This window comes from Herpailurus yagouaroundi, unplaced genomic scaffold, assembly GCF_014898765.1.
Source record: "Herpailurus yagouaroundi ecotype Mexico unplaced genomic scaffold, PumYag 222, whole genome shotgun sequence".
Classification (NCBI taxonomy): Eukaryota; Metazoa; Chordata; class Mammalia; order Carnivora; family Felidae; genus Herpailurus; species Herpailurus yagouaroundi.
Genome location: NW_024412453.1, coordinates 19205255 through 19220769, shown reverse-complemented (window position 1 = coordinate 19220769; position 15515 = coordinate 19205255). Strand labels below are relative to the sequence as shown.

The window sequence follows — 15515 nt, the reverse complement described above, 5'->3', positions numbered from 1 at the left end:
TCCTGACACTTGTCACTGGATTCAGGGCCCAACCTACCTCCCAGCATGATATCATCTCGAAACCCTCAGCTTAACCCTCAGCAAGGACCCGATTTCCAAGCGAGGCCCCATTTACGGGTTTGGGGCACATGTTATTTGGGGGGCACTGTTCAACCCGCCAGAGCCCTCATGTCCAACTTTTGTGGGACCCTCAAGGGTCAGAGGACAGCTGCATAACGTGACGCATCTCACAGGTCATATGACTGCGCTGGCCCTGGGGTGCGAGGCTGGGGCGGACCACGCCTGCTGTGCTGCAAAGCCAGGGTTGGTCCCGCAGGGTCTTGGAGGGGCGGGGAGAGACAGCCTGTGTGCTGTAGGAATACATCCACCTAGGGTCAGGAAAAGTAAACGGCCTTTGTCTTTTCCAAAAAAATTTTAGGGGCCCCTGGCTGGCTCAGAAGAGCGTGCAACTCTTAATCTCGGGTTTGTGAGTTTGAGCCCCATGTTGGGTGTGGAGGTTGTCTAAATAAACACTTAAATTTTTTTTTTAACTTTCTCTTAAAATGTAATTTCAAAACACTACCTTCTCCAGGGTTACTGTTTTGTGCATCAAGGCCCCCCAAGATGTCGGAAAGGAGAAGTGGGGTCCGCTCCCCCTTCTCCGCATGGCTGTAGGAGGAGCGTGTGCCCAGGGGCGGCCTGTGTGCTTGTGCTGTCCGTCAGCCCACCGGACCCACCGGGACACTTGTGGCTGGTGCAGAGGCCCTGGCGTCCTCATCGGGCACCGGGGTGGGGAGGGGCAAACAGGGCCCACGGAGGGGCTCCCTGTACAGCGGAGCCCCTGCCTGGTAGGGAGGGGGGTCAGGTAGAACGAGGCCGGCCTCCCACCCAAACAAGTGGTTCTGGCCTTTGGAACCTGCTCTCGTGCTTTTTGTGAACTGGGGACTATTTTGTTTGTGGGCCTGGGTGGCCACTGAGGGGTCTCCTTCCCACGTGAGGGCCTTCGTGCTCAGGAGTTTCTGAGTAAATCAGCCCAGGTCCCTGAGGATCATGGCTCTCCTGCCCTGTCTCGGTGGGTGTGGGGGCACAGCCTTCCAGGCCAGTCCCTGCAAACCTTCCACTCACCTGGGAGGCTCTCTGGGCCCTGGGCTGGGGTGTGAGGAGGGAGGGTAAAGGAAGAGCCCACTCGGGGAGGGTCTGCGTCAGGGTGGGACCCAGCGCCCCTTATGCTCAGAATCGAGAGAGAAAGCAGTCTCTCTTAGCACACGCAGGTGCTGCGGGCAGTTCGTCCAGTGCTTGGATCGGGACACTTCCCTGGTGGCCCGAGGTGTCCCGTTCGGAGCCCACCAGCCCTCCCCACCCTCAGGTGCACGCCGGGCTCCTCGTGAAGCCAGAAGTGTCCCTAGGCTGAGCAGACACAGCGTTTTATTTGTTGAAGGAAATTACCGTGGGCAATGAACACATCATTAGCGGCATAATCAGCACACGCGCCTTCCCGCTGGGGACGCCACATCTTGTCAACAGGTGTAATCTGGCAACAGCCCGGGGAGGCCGGAACGGGCTGCAATTAGTAGCTAATGAGGACGCCTGCCTGCCATGACCTGTTCCTCCTCAGGAGAGACCGGTGTGGGCCTGAGGGGGGAGGGTCACACAGAGAGCGCTGGGGCTCCCAGGGTCCTGCCTGCACACCCACCCGGCGCAGGAAGCAGCAGAAAGAGCTGGTCGGCCACACGGCCTCACTGCTGCACACGTGTCCCTAGGTCTGGGAGGTTGGCTCCGCTTCAGCCCTGGACGCCGAAGCCGTCTCAGTGGGGACGCGCCGGCAGGAAGCCCCCTTTGCCTGACCAGGTGCCAGAAGGAGAGCGCCAGGAAGGCCCCGGGACATGGCCGGCCACTTTCTGTGGCTGGGCCTCTGGGCTGTGGCCTAGGAAGTGCGGCCGGGGGCACAGTCCACTCTCAGAGGGCGCGCCTGAGGCTGGTCAGGCTTCGAGGCATGCAGGTCGGAGCGGGAGCGGGTGGGGAGAGCGAGGAGACTCTCTGGGGGTGGGTTGTGGGGCTCGTTTGTGGCACTCTCCCCCTGGCCCTGAGCTGCCTCTGCGTCTGCACTTTGTACTCAGCCCCCCAAGTCGTCAAGGGGGCCATCTGGGGTGTCTGGAGGCCAAGCTGAGACTGCTGGGTGGCGCGGGGCCCCCTCAGGAGCCCCCAGGCCTCCGGGCCCACGCACCCTTGGTGCTCACGTGCTTCGGCTCTGCAGCCCACCCGGCAGTCCCTCCACGTGTTGTACCTGCAGCCCCCTCGGCCATTGCCGGCCACACCCATGCTCACGGCGGGCTGACCAGTCCAGGAACCCCTGGTCGGGTGAAGGGGCTCCCACTGGCCTGGCCCTGTGAAGATGACCGGCTCAGAGGCGGGCAGGGCCACCCATCCAGACCTCCCTGGGGTCGGGGATCACACACAGGTCCGTGTTCACATCTGGCCCATCGGCAGCACCAGGTTGGTCCTCTGGGGCGCCTTCTTTTGGGGGACGTGGGCATTTTCCCCACCCTGTTGCCACATCTGAGCTCCCTCCTAACTCATCTCTGTGCCCCCCCACCGTCCCTGGCCGTCCCTGGCCGTGGCCCCTCTGATGCTGCCCTGCCGGCCACCCTCACCTAGCCCCCATGGCCCCGGGAGGACCCCTCCCCAGCACCTTCCAAGGTGTTCCATGGAGCTCCGGGTGGGGCCGGCTCGGACAGCACCCCCCGGGATAGCTCAGGGGGCTTGACCAGCACAGTGACTGGAGGACCAGGAACCTGGAAGCCCACTTGGTTTTCTCTGTGTGAGGTTTGTATTGGTTCGTGAGGTCAGACCTGGCCCACTGCCTGTGGGCGGGTGACCCCGTGCTTTGGGCCTCGGAGCCGAGCCCTGAGACGTCTCAGCTCTTGACGTTTCGGCACTCTTCAGCAGACCCATCCCAGGCTCCCTTCCCTCCTGCCCTGCCAGTCTCCGCTGGGGACACGGCCTCCAGCTCACCTGGGCTGTAGCAGCTGGGAGTAGGGGGCGAGTCCCCCACACTCCGTAGAAGATGAGGTCTTTCTTGTGCTGGGGGCACTGGGAGGGAGGAGCCCACTGCCTTGGTATAGATGGGGTAGGGGAGCCACTCTGCAGAACAGAAGGGCTCACGGCAAGGTCCACTCCACCACTGCCCGGACGACGCTCTTCTGTGGCTGTGACCTGGGAGAGCCGCGGCTCGATTCCCCGAGGTCCCGGCTCGTCTCTTCATCTCAGCCTCATTTTCCCTTCTGTGGTGGCACGGAGGAAGTGACCTGGGGCCACCTCCACCCTGGGCAGCCCTGGCTTCCCCGTGTACCTTAGGGTCCTTGTCATCCCAATCCGGACCACTGCTCCCAGAGGTCACCCTGACTGCAGGAGGCCCTGGGAGATGGGGATGTGTCGAAGCCAGAGAACAGTGAGCAAGCACTTTCACCCTCTGATGGCCAGGTGAGCCAGCTCCTGCCAGAGCCCGGTCACTCGCCCTTGGAAGCTGTCCTGACGTGCGGTAGGGTCCTGGTGGGTGGCCAGGGGTCTGAGGAAGGGACCAGACCTGGAGTCGGTGGGGCCAAGTAGGCCACAGGCCAAGTCTGGTGGGGAGGGGAAACAGGTCACCCCAGATGCCCTGGCTGCAGTGGCTTCAGAGCAGGCCCAGGACACCTGCCACGTGGAGGCCAGAGGCCAGTCTTGACAGACCCGGGGAGCTCCACAGAGAGCTGGTCCAAGGCCTGGTCCACGGTCAGCTCCTGGGTGATGGTGCCTGAGGCCATGAAGGAGGTGGCCAGCTGGGCTGGAGGGCCTATCCGGGACCTGGGCCTGGATGTGGGCATTGCCCATCAGCTTGGCTGTCAGGGAGGCACCTGTCCCACTCCAAAGCCCAGCTGGCTTCGCTCCTCCCTCCCCGTGCTCGAGCCACCGAGCCTCCGGTCCCGACATAGCAGGTGCTCGGTCAGAAAGACGCAGTCTCCCTGGAGCACGTGGCCACGTCTGAGCATGAGGGTCCCTGCGGGCATGTCCTCAGCCCACACAGTGGTTCAGCTCCCTGCGGGGGAGGCAAGTTCTGCCCATCTGCTCCTAGTGACCGCCCAGGGACCCGAACAGTGCTGGGGTGGGGGGTCAGAGAGTGCGGGTAGCCCTGCGTGCTGCTGACCCTCACCCCCAGATGCCTTGCACGCCAGGGGGGTTCTGCAGAGGCCACTGGTGCTGTGGGGAGCCAGCACCAGGAGCAGCTGGAAGACACCGTCACGGCCCCTCACTCGGGGGTTGGGGCACAGGGGTGGGGTCACTGCCCAGGCGCCCCCTACCCGACTCAGCACCGGGGCCACCCACCCCCACCTTTTCCTACATCTGCTGGAAGGCATCACGGAAGACATCCCCCCGGAGCAGGGCCAGGATGGCACCAGCCGTGGCCAGCAGGAAGGGCAGCAGGTGAGTCTGGAACCAGAGCGTGATGTCCTGGCTGTGCTGGCCCTGGAGGCCAGGTCCCATGTGGCAGCAGGGGAGGTCCAGGGGGAGGTGGCCGGGGCAACGCTCGTTCACCGGGCCTGAGGAACAGGGGTCAGCTGGGCAAGGGGCAGTTCCATCTCCCCTGTGCCCTCTGACCCAGGACACCACTCACAGATGCCAGCGGGCCTGCAAAGCAAGCCCGGGAGTGTCTGGGCGGGGCTGGCCCTCGTCTCGGCCAGTGGAGCCAGCTGGGTCAGGGTCAGCAGGGCCCAAGTAGAGACCTGGGGTCAGCCCCAGGATTGCCCCCTCTCCCTGATACTGTTGTGCCATTCTGGGTCCCCACATCTAGCTGTGTGTGAGCTTCCTCTGCTCCTCTGAGAAGGCATCAAGGTCGTATCCAGGCAAATTATGTTGGGGGAGGGCTGATGGTCAGGGGGAGGCTCCGGGAGCCCAGCAGGCTATCCCAGTACCACGGTGGCCCGTGGGGACACTCACAGGTTCCACTGGGCCTCATCGCCCAGGGCTTGGGGTGGAGGCAGCAGCAGGCAGGTGGGCATTCAGGTCAAAGTTGGTCCTGGCCCACTCCCCCCTCCCTGGAACCTGGCCCATGTCCTCCACCCTTGGACGAAGCAGTCCCAGCTCTGCCCACAGCCCTGCCCCTGTTGGGAGCATGCACGTGGGCCTCCACTGAGAGTAGTAAGTGAACTGGGACAGGAGTCACCGAAGCCTGGAAGAGGGTCAGTGGCCCTTGGAACCCGTCCTTGAGTTCAGTGATCGCCATGGTGTGAGCTCTGGCCCCAGGCAGTGGACCACAGCCTCCAGGACGATGGTGTGGATTCGTGAGAGGGGGTGGCGGGAGGGCTGGGCAGGGCCCGACCGGAACAGATCCTCTGGTGACGTCTCTCCAGCCCCTGCAGCCCACCTGGGAAGCCACAACATACAAGAAGCCCCCAGGCCTGGCTGACGCAGAGTGTGGTGCTGGCAGCCTCAGCCCTGGCCCTCGCGGACACCCCCGGAATGTCCCAAGAAGACGAGTGGCCACCTAGCTGGTGGCCGTGAGCAGGTCTATAGCTGTGAGCAGAGGTGAGGCTCAGCAGGGCAGGGGACATCAGCCGGGTGAATAGCCGCAGCCCCACCACCCACACGTCTGCCTCAGGCCAGCTGGGCTGGGTCACTGGTTCCTGTGGCTGCAGTCCCCATGGCCTCAGGGACACAGCGGCAAAGGGAAACATCCCTGGCCACCTACCGGACCTGGCCAGTTCTGGGGGGCAGGAAGGGGCCCTCTCGTTTCCTTGAGGCTGGGGCCCAGCTGCAGGCATGCAGCCACCCCCGGCAAGTGCCGCCCGGCAAAGCGGGAAACCGAGGCCCTGGAACCTGCTCGCAGGGCAGTGGCTGAGCGAGAATGTCGCCCCGGGGGTGCCAGACACCGGAACCGTCCCCACACTCCTCTCTCAAAGCCGAGAGACCTGACTCTTACGTGGGCTCTGGTCAGTCATCGGACCTCTCTGGCCCTCAGTTTCCTTCTCTGTAAAAAGGTAAAAAGCCATCTGCAGTGGGTCTTCATTCACAGAATGAATATTCTGCTCTACACTGGCGTCAGGGCGGAAACAGGGGCTCAGGGAGAAAGGGGCTGACCTCTCAGAGTCAGGAAGACTGCCAGCCGACGAAGGCTTCCTGGAAGAGGCCACCTGGTGCAGAGACCCGTGGCAGGTCTGCTCCAGGCTCCAGGCCAGCCTACTCTGGTTCTTTTTGTTATTTTGCCCACACTGGGGAACAGGTGTTTCGAGAAACCGGACTGGAGACAGCCTACTGAACTCGGGGCACGGACCCTGCCGTGCCGGGACGTGGGTCCTGCCGGGGAACCTGGCCGCCCACCCTTGGACTCATGGAGATGATCAGATTAGACGGAAGTGCGTCCACACCAGAGATCAAACCAGGAGTGACTGTTCATCCGACTCCTTAGCCGTGACTGGATGCCCTCCCTGATGAGGAACAGATTGAGTCCTGTGAACGGGAGAAAAAAGGCCTTTTGTGCAGAATCAGCAGCCCCACATTTGTTTTGTTCACCCAGAGAGTGACAAGGCCAGCAATAGCCTGGGGGCAACGCCTGACAGAGAGGAAGGACAAACGGAGGTCGTGCACGAGGAAAGAGCAAGCCAGCTGCACGCCTGAGCGCAACTTGCAAAACGCGGAGCTGAGCCGCGCTGGGAGGAGACCGGAAAGGAAGGCTCATCCAGGTTGCCAGGGTGGGGGGGTGGGAGCTTCGTTCCAGGTGTCCGCCGTCGGGCCGTCCCTCACATGGTCACCAACACCGGTTACCCCCCACCTTTCTAATTTTGTCCGTCTCCTTGCTTGACTTGGAATCTCTGGGGTCACAGGGGCTCCCGTCCTCCCCCGTTCTAGGTACTCACTGAGCCTCCGGCACTTCTAGGCTTCGGCTGTCCCTCTGCTTGTTTGACGCCTGCCTGCTAACTGCCAATTGTTTGTGGATCAGGAATCCTTCATTCTGGTGAAGTCAGACTCACCCACATTCAGCAGGTAGTTTCTGTTTGGATCTTGGCATCTTTCGCAACTCCTCAGTCCAGGCCCTTCTATGTGCCTAGAGTGTTCTCTGCCGTACGCAGGTCTTACTGAATTTGGCACCCAGCTTGTCCGCCATGCGGGCAAGGGGCCTCATTTCCCTGCCCCACCTGTCCCACGGACTGTCCCTTTCCCCGCCATTGCTGGTAGCAGTCCCTGCGTGCACACGGGGGCATTTTGCGTCGTCTCGTGCCTGCCCCCGCTGTCTGTTCCTAACTTCATTACGTGCGCCTTTGTCTTAGTATCCAGGAACTTGTCTCTTCTTACGTCACGGATATTTTTTCTCTTTATTTTTAAAATAAAATCGTTACATTCCTGAAAAAAAAAACAAAAACCTTGTATTTTAATTTTTAATAGGATTGAATCGATTGGGGCGCCTGGGTGGCTCAGTCGGTTGAGCGTCCAACTTCAGCTGAGGTCATGATCTCGCGGTCTGTGAGTTCGAGCCCCGGGTCGGGCTCTGGGCTGACAGCTCAGAGCCTGCAGCCTGTTTCAGATTCTGTGTCTCCCTCTCTCTCTGCCCCTCCCCCACTCATGCTCTGTCTCTCTGTCTCTGTCAAAAATAAATAAACATTAAAAATTTAAAAAAAAAATAGGATCCAATTGTACAGAACAATTTTAGGAGCACTGATAGCGTTATCCTGCTGGGTTGTTCTCTGCATTACTAGGCTGATTCCTAGAGACTTTGTGGATCTCATCGTTATTAGAAAGGATTACTTTTCTACTAAGTTTGTTATTATTGCTGATGTGAATGAACGCTGTTGATGTTTTATGGTTGTGAAATATACATAAAACTTACTCTTTTAATCACCTTTAAGCGTACGATTTGGTGGTATTAGGTACACTCACAATGCTGTGTACCCACCACCACCGTCAACTTCCAGCCGAACTTTTTATGAAACGGACATTCTGCACTCTTTAAACAGTGATTCCCGGGGCGCCTGGGTGGCGCAGTCGGTTAAGCGTCCGACTTCAGCCAGGTCACGATCTCGCAGTCCGTGAGTTCGAGCCCTGCGTCGGGCTCTGGGCTGATGGCTCAGAACCTGGAGCCTGTTTCCGATTCTGCGTCTCCCTCTCTCTCTGCCCCTCCCCCGTTCATGCTCTGACTCTCTCTGTCCCAAAAATAAATAAACGTTGATAAAGTGCACCATCCAAAGAGCCTTGGCACGTACACACCCATGAAGCCACCACCGCAACCAGGATGCGGAACGTCTCCACTGCACTTTTGTGTTCGTTACTCCCTGTTGAACAGGAATCCCTAACCTGGGGGCAGCTGCCTGGCTGAAGGCAGCCGCGGATTTGCTTTTTGTTATAATAGATGAGCTTGCATTTTAAAGTTTTTACAAAGATTTTATATTCTCTCTGCCCTCTGCTTCTTCACTCAGCATGATCTTGAAACTCATCGTTTCTTCACGTGTCAGTGCCTTGTTCCTCCTTGTTGCCAGATGGACAGACCACATTTAGTCTGTCCGTTCATCTATTGGTGGAAAATTGCTTTTCCCCATTTTTGGCTACTGTGAATAGAGCTACTGTGACTGTTCTTTGCGTGGATGTACATTCTCATTTCTCTGGAGCCATTACTTAAGAGTGGAGTGACCAAATCGCGCAGTGAGGTGTATGTCTAACGTCTTAAGACAACGCCAGATGAGGGGCGCCTGGGTGGCTCAGTCGGTTGGGCAACCGACTTCGGCTCAGGTCATGATGTCGCAGTTCGTGAGTTCGAGCCCCGCGTCGGGCTCTGGGCTGACGGCTCGGAGCCTGGAGCTTGCTTCGGATTCGGTGTCTCCCCCCAAAAAAGAAAAGGAAACGCCAGACGAAAGTGACGGCATTGGCATGCGCGTCCACCAGCAGCGTGTGACCGTTCGGCTGCTCCGTATGCCTGCCAACGCTCAGCGCTGTCAGTCCCTTCCAACTGACTCGCTCAGGTGGGCGAGTGTCACACGGATTTGATTTGCGTTTCCCTGGGCGGTGGGTGATGTCGGACCACTGTTGTTGTCCCCACACGTTCCAGGTGTGTTGACTGGCCATTCACACACCTTTTGTGAAGTGTCTGTTCAAATCCTTAGCCTCTTTAAGTGATCGATCTATGTTTTAAGTGCAGTGGAGTTAACATACAGCGTGATGTCAGTTTCGCACACGCGGTACAGTGATCCAACGATCCCACATGTCACCTGCTACCCATCATGATGAGTGGGCTCTTCACCCCCAGCACCAACTTCCGCCACCCGCTCTGGTAACCGTCAGTGTGTTCTCTGTAGTTGAGAGTCTGTTTCTTAGTTTGTCTCTCTTTCTTCCCCCTTCATTTGTTTGGTTTCTTTTTTTTTTTTTTAATTATTTATTTTGAGAGAGAGAGCATGAGCCAGGGGAGGGGCAGAGAGAGAGAGGAAGAGAGAGAACCCGAAGCAGGCCCTGAGCTGTCAGCACAGAGCCTCATGTGGGGCTTGAACTCACAAATGGAGAGATCATGACCTGAGCTGAAATCAAGAGTCAGATGCGTAACCGACGGAGCCCCCAGGCGCCCCCATTTGTTTCGTTTCTTAAATTGCACGTATGAGTAAAGTCACATGGTATTTGTCTTTGTCCAACTGACTGTTTCACTCAGAGCATCATACCCTCTAGCTCTATAGCCCTGTCCATTTGTTGCAAATGGTAAGATCTCGTATTTTTTTTTAAATGGCTGAGCAATATTCCATTCTCTATATACACCACTTCTTCTTGTAAAAAAATTTGTTTATTTGTTTTTGAGAGGGAGAGCGAGCACGCACAAGTGGGGCAGGGGCAGAGAGAGGGAGACACAGAATCCGAAGCAGGCTCCAGGCTCTGAGCTGTCAGCACAGAGTCCCACGAGGGGCTCGAACTCACGAAATGCAAGATCATGACCTGAGCCAAAGTAGGACGCTTAACCGACTGAGCCCCCCAGGCGCCCCTACACCACCTGTTTTTTATCCATTCATCTATCGATGGCCATTTGGGCCACTTCCATAATTTCGCTATTGTAAATAATGCTGCAGTGAACATTGGGGTGCAGCACGTATCCTTTTTAATTAGTGTTCTTGTATTCTTTGGGTAAATACCCAGTAGTGTGATTACTGAACTGGGGGTATTCTATTTTTTTTTAATGTTTATTTATTATTTTTGAGAGAGAGTGTGAGCAGGGGAGGGGCAGAGAGGGGGGCAGAGGATATGAAGCGGGCTCTGTGCTGACAGCAGCGAGCCAGATGTGGGGCTAGAACTCATGTACGGTGAGATCATGACTCAAGGCAAAGTTGGACTCTCAACCGACCGAGCCACCCAGATGCCCCCCCGGGGGGGGGGTAGTTCTATTTTTAACTTTTTGAGGAGCCTCCATACTGGTCTCCACACTGGCTGCACTGGTTTGTATTCCCACCAGCAGTGCAAGAGGGTTCCCCTTTCTCAACATCCTCGACAGCACTGTTGTTTCTCATGTTGTTGAGTCTAGCCATTCTGACAGGTGTGAGGTGGTCCCTCACTGGAGTTCTGATTTGCATTTCCCTGATGATCAGGGATGTTGAGCGTCTTTTTATGTGTCTGGAGGCCATCTGGGTGTCTTTGGAAAAATGTTCATGTCTTTGCCCAATTTTTAATTGGATTATTTGGTTTTCTGGAATTGAGTTGTATCAGTTCTTTATGTATTTTGGGTACTAACTCCTTATCGGATATGTAACTTGCAACAATCTTCTTCCATTCAGTTGGTTGCCTTTTAGTTTTGTTGATTGTTTCCTTTGCTGTGCAGAAGCATTTTATCTTGATGAGGTCCCAAAAGTTTATTTTTGTTTTTGTTTCCCTTGCCTCAGGAGACATGTCTAGAAAGAAGTTGTTACAGCCCATGTCAGATAAGTTACTGCCTGTGTTCTCTTCTAAAGGACTTTTATGGTTTCAGGTCTCACATTTAGATCTCTCATCCATTTTGAGTTTATTTTTGTGTGTGATGTAAGAAAGTGGTTCAATTTCTCTCTTTTGCATGTCGCTGTCCAGTTGTCCCATCTCCGTTTGTTGAACAGATGGTCCTTTTCCTACCGGATATTCTTGCCTTGGCCTGTTTTTTATTTTGTTTTGTTTTATTCTGTTCTACTCTAGTCTATTTTTTTTTTAATTTTTTTTCAACGTTTATTTATTTTTGGGACAGAGAGAGACAGAGCATGAACGGGGGAAGGGCAGAGAGAGAGGGAGACACAGAATCGGAAACAGGCTCCAGGCTCCGAGCCATCAGCCCAGAGCCTGACGCGGGGCTCGAACTCACAGACCGCGAGATCATGACCTGGCTGAAGTCGGACGCTTAACCGACTGCGCCACCCAGGCGCCCCATACTTTAGTCTATTTTTAAATGCTTGTTTATTTGAGAGAGAGAGAGTGAGCATGAGCAGGGGGGAGAGGCAGAGAGAGAGGGAGACAGAGAATCCCAAGAAGGTTCCACACTGTCAGTGCAGACCCCAATGCGGGGCTTGAACTCACGAACTGTGAGATCATAACCTGAGCCGAAATCAAGAGTCAGATGCTTAACCAACTGAGGCACCCAGGTGCCCCGGCCTATTTTTAAAACATAGCTTTATTGAGATATAATACCCATTTAAAGTGTACAATCCACTGTTTGTTGTATTCACTGTGAAGAACTTCCTTTAACCTAAATTATCGAACACTGAATTGCTTTGCAATTTAATTTTTGCTTCAGACTTGATCATGTCTCTTAATGATTTTAGCCTCAAATTACAAGGGAAAGAAGTACTTGTATGTGAAACATACACACGTTACTGCCATCTCAACCAATGACGTTATGTGAATCGCAAGGACGCGGGTCACATGCTTCCCATGCTGTCTAAGCTGAAACGAGAAGCGGGCTCCCCACTCCTCTGTGCATCGGCAGCAGCTGTATGTTTTGAGTTCAAACTACAGCTCCTCAGTGTTCTCGCAAAGGAAATTTCCACATTTCAAAACCCATTTAACCGTGCAACTGAGGAGCTCCTACCTGACTCTCAATTGGAAGTGATTAATCTTGTTATTAAGCTCATCCTGTGGATTTTAAAATTCCAAATCGCGTGTTTGCCATTTCTAAAACTTGGTTATATGCGTGTGTGTGTGTGTGTGTGTGTGTGTGTGTGTGTGTGTATCCTACATCTCCATTCATGAAAGCCTATTTTCCATTACTCAGTTGAGTATAGTTGTAATAGCTGCTTTAACAATTTTATTTATTTATTTATTTATTTATTTATTTATTTATTTATTTATTTATTTATTTTTGAGAGAGAGAGCATGAGCCGGGGCGCAGCAGAGAGAGAGGGAGACACAGAATCCAAAGCAGGCTCCATGCTCTGAACTGTCAGCACAGAGCCCGATGAGGAGCTCGAACTTGTGAACTGTGAGGTCATGACCTGAGCCAAAGTCGGACGCCCAACGAACTGAGCCACCCAGGTGCCCCTGGATTTTTTCTTAAGCAAAGTATAGTTGACACGGTCTTGGATTTTACCATGAATACTGTGACTATCGTGTCGTAGAGACACTGCGTTCTGTTATATTCCTGTGAAGACTGTTGATGCTTTTGTCTTGGCTGGCAATAAACTTGATTAGGCTTGAACAGTGAACTCTGCAGAGCCGTCGGTCTCGGCCAGTATTTCATCTTTGGCTGAGCTGTTTCCAGTCTGCCTTGTACATGTATGATTCAGGGGTCAGCAAGAGACCTGGGTAGAGTTCAGACACAGAATTTGGGGTCCCCTCCCCAGGCTGTCTTTCAGAATTCTTCGCTTATTCTCTGGGATCTGCTAATCCTGGGCTCCTTCCTCCTTCAGCCAGAAAGATGGTGGGATCTCTGCTGGAGCCCCATCACGGGGACCCTGCCTCTGACTATCTTCAGGGCAAAGCTACGTACGCAGAGGGAGACCTCCTCCCTGCTGCTCTCCTCCGTCAGTGTCAATTCCCCTCCAAATTCTGCTAGCTTTCGTTCCTTCCCCAGGACCCTTAAGGACTTGGTTTTTACGATTTGTCCGGAATGTTTCAGTTGTCATCTGTGGACGGATCGTTCTTTCTGTCTTTCTTTCTTTCTTTCTTTCTTTCTTTCTTTCTTTCTTTCTTTTCTTTCTTTCTTTCTTTCTTTCTTTCTTTCTTTCTTTCTTTCTTCTTTCTTTCCTTTCTTTCTTTCTTCCTTTCTTTCTTTTTTCTTTCTTTCTTTCTTTTCCTTCCTTCCTTGTTTATTTAAAAAAAAATTTAATGTTTATTTTATTTTCGAGACAGAGAGACAGAGCATGAGTGGGGAAGGGGCAGAGAGAGGGAGACACAGAATCTGAAGCAGGTTCCAGGCTCCGAGCTGTCAGCACAGAGCCTGACGCGGGGCTCGAACTCCTCAACTGTGAGATCATGGCCTGAGCCGAAGTTGGACGCTTAACCGACTGAGCCACCCAGGCACCCCTTTAATGTTTATTTTTACTTTTAGGAGACAGAGAGAGGGAGAGCAGGGGAGGGGCAGAGTGAGAGAGAGAGACAGAGGATCTGAAGTGGGCTCTGTGCTGACCAGCAGAGAGCCCGATGCAGGGCTGGAACTCATGAACCGCGAGATTATGACTGAGCTGCCGAGCTGAAGTTAGTCGCTTAACAAATTGAACCACCCAGGCACCCCTGGATGGACCTTTCCTTTGTCTTTGTCTTTCTTCCCTTCTTTTAATTAATTTTTAAATTTACATCTAAGTTAGTTAGCATATAGTGCAATAATGATTTCAGGAGTAGATTCTGGTAATTCATTCCCTGTGTATAACACCCAGTGCTCAACCCAACGAGTGTCCTCCTTAATGCCCATCACTAATTTGGCCCATCCCCCCACCCACAACCCTCCAACAACCCTCAGTTTGTTTTCTGTCTTTAAGAGTCTCTTGTGTTTTGTCCCCCTCCCTGTTTTTATATTATTTTTGTTTCCCTTCCCTTGTGTTCATCTGTTTTGTGTCTTAAAGTCCTCATATGAGTGAAGTTCTATGATATCTGTCTCTCTCTGACTAATTTCACTGAGCATAATACCCTCCAGTTCCATCCACGTAGCTGCAAATGGCCAGATTTCATTCTTTTTGATTGCCGAGTAATACTCCATCGTGTATATATTCCACATCTTCTTTTCCATTCATCCATCGCTGGACATTTGGGCTCTTTCCATACTTTGGCTGTCGTCGATTGTGCTGCTATAAACATGGGGGTGCACGTGTCCTTCGAAACAGCACACCTGTATCCCTTGGGTAAATGCCTAGCAGTGCCATTGCTGGGTCGTAGGGTAGTTCTACCTTTAATTTTTTGAGGAGCCTCCATACCGTTTTGCAGGGTGGCCGCACCAGCCAGCATTCCCACCAGCAGTGCCAAAGAGATCCTCTCTCTCCGCGTCCTCGCCGGTGTCAGGACTAGTGGGGTGGCCTGCGGAGATCCTGTGGCGGCACCAGGTGGGGGACCCACCCTTGCCATCGAGCCTCATCTTACGGCACGAGAAATGGGGCAGTGAGACGCTGTGAAGTAAGGCGTCAGCTCCCAACTCGAGTCTGGTACATGCCCGCGCGCCCCAGGGGAGGCCCAGGCTGGGGCTGCTCTCCACCCGGGGCCCCCCTCCTCCCGGGTGACTCCCCCCCACATTCCTGCGGCAGGAGCAGCCTGCTCCCAGCTGGCAAGGCCTCCTTCATTTGGCTCGACTGACCTGAGGGGGTGCCGGACTCTTGGCCACCTCACTTCCGGGTTGAGGAAACCAAGGCAAAGGAGGCTCGGGTTTGGTCGATCGCCCTGAAAGAACCACAGTGCAGGGCCCACTGGCACCAGGGGACGTTCCCAGGGGACTTTCCCGGGGTGTCCTGGGGCCCAGCCCAGTATTCAGGGCCAAGAGGGGCTGACCATGGCCTCATCTGCGTGGGGTGGGGACAACGGCCCAGCTGGGGTCTGGGTCACCCGCATGAACATGCCTGGGGAGGTGAGGGTGGGGTCACATCCTTCAGCACTCCTGGCACCTCTAGCCAAGGTCTGAGTGGGAGCGAGGGTTAGCCAAGGCTGGTCCCAGGGCCCACCTGGGAGGGACCCTGGCCACCCCAAAGAAGCAGGCTGGGGTGGGGGGGCAACCCGGCCCCTGCCACCACAGATGCCCCCTTCCAAGGTCCTCGCACTCGGCGAGTGTGAGGACCCCCCCCCCCCCCCAACTCTCCTCAGGGTCAGTTCTGCCCTAGTGCCAGCTGCTCCGGCCACACCGCGTGACCCCGGGCTGGCTGCACAGCGTGTCTGTGCTTGGGGCTGACTAAATGACCATACGTGGAAGACCCAGAACCTGTCCGGCTCCCCTGCCAACTCGCACCAGAAGGACCTGAAGTTGGGAATGTGGTCTGACTTCATTTTCTGTCGCTTGAAGACCAGATGGTGGGTGGGGGTTGGGCTGGGGTGGGCTGGGTGGGGCAGCTGGCCTGCCCCTAGTTCTGAGCTCTTGATGCTCAGGCCGGGGGAAGGAGCTGGACGTTAAT

The 15515-nt window shown here is 55.1% G+C and overlaps 1 long non-coding RNA gene across 4 annotated transcripts; it reads left to right on the top strand.

Moving 5' to 3' along the window:
• Positions 1–2017: 2017 nt before the first annotated feature.
• Positions 2018–15412, top strand: LOC121019774 (uncharacterized). 4 transcript variants are annotated; one of them, XR_005785777.1, is made up of 4 exons: positions 2018–4437; positions 5364–5538; positions 6527–6692; positions 6859–7363. It is a non-coding gene; the product is annotated as an uncharacterized LOC121019774 (long non-coding RNA). The 4 variants fall into 4 exon arrangements; XR_005785776.1 differs by having other exon boundaries at positions 6233–6692; XR_005785778.1 differs by lacking the exons at positions 2018–4437; positions 5364–5538 and adding an exon at positions 14347–15412 and having other exon boundaries at positions 5598–6692; positions 6859–6993.
• The last annotated feature ends 103 nt before the right edge of the window (positions 15413–15515 follow it).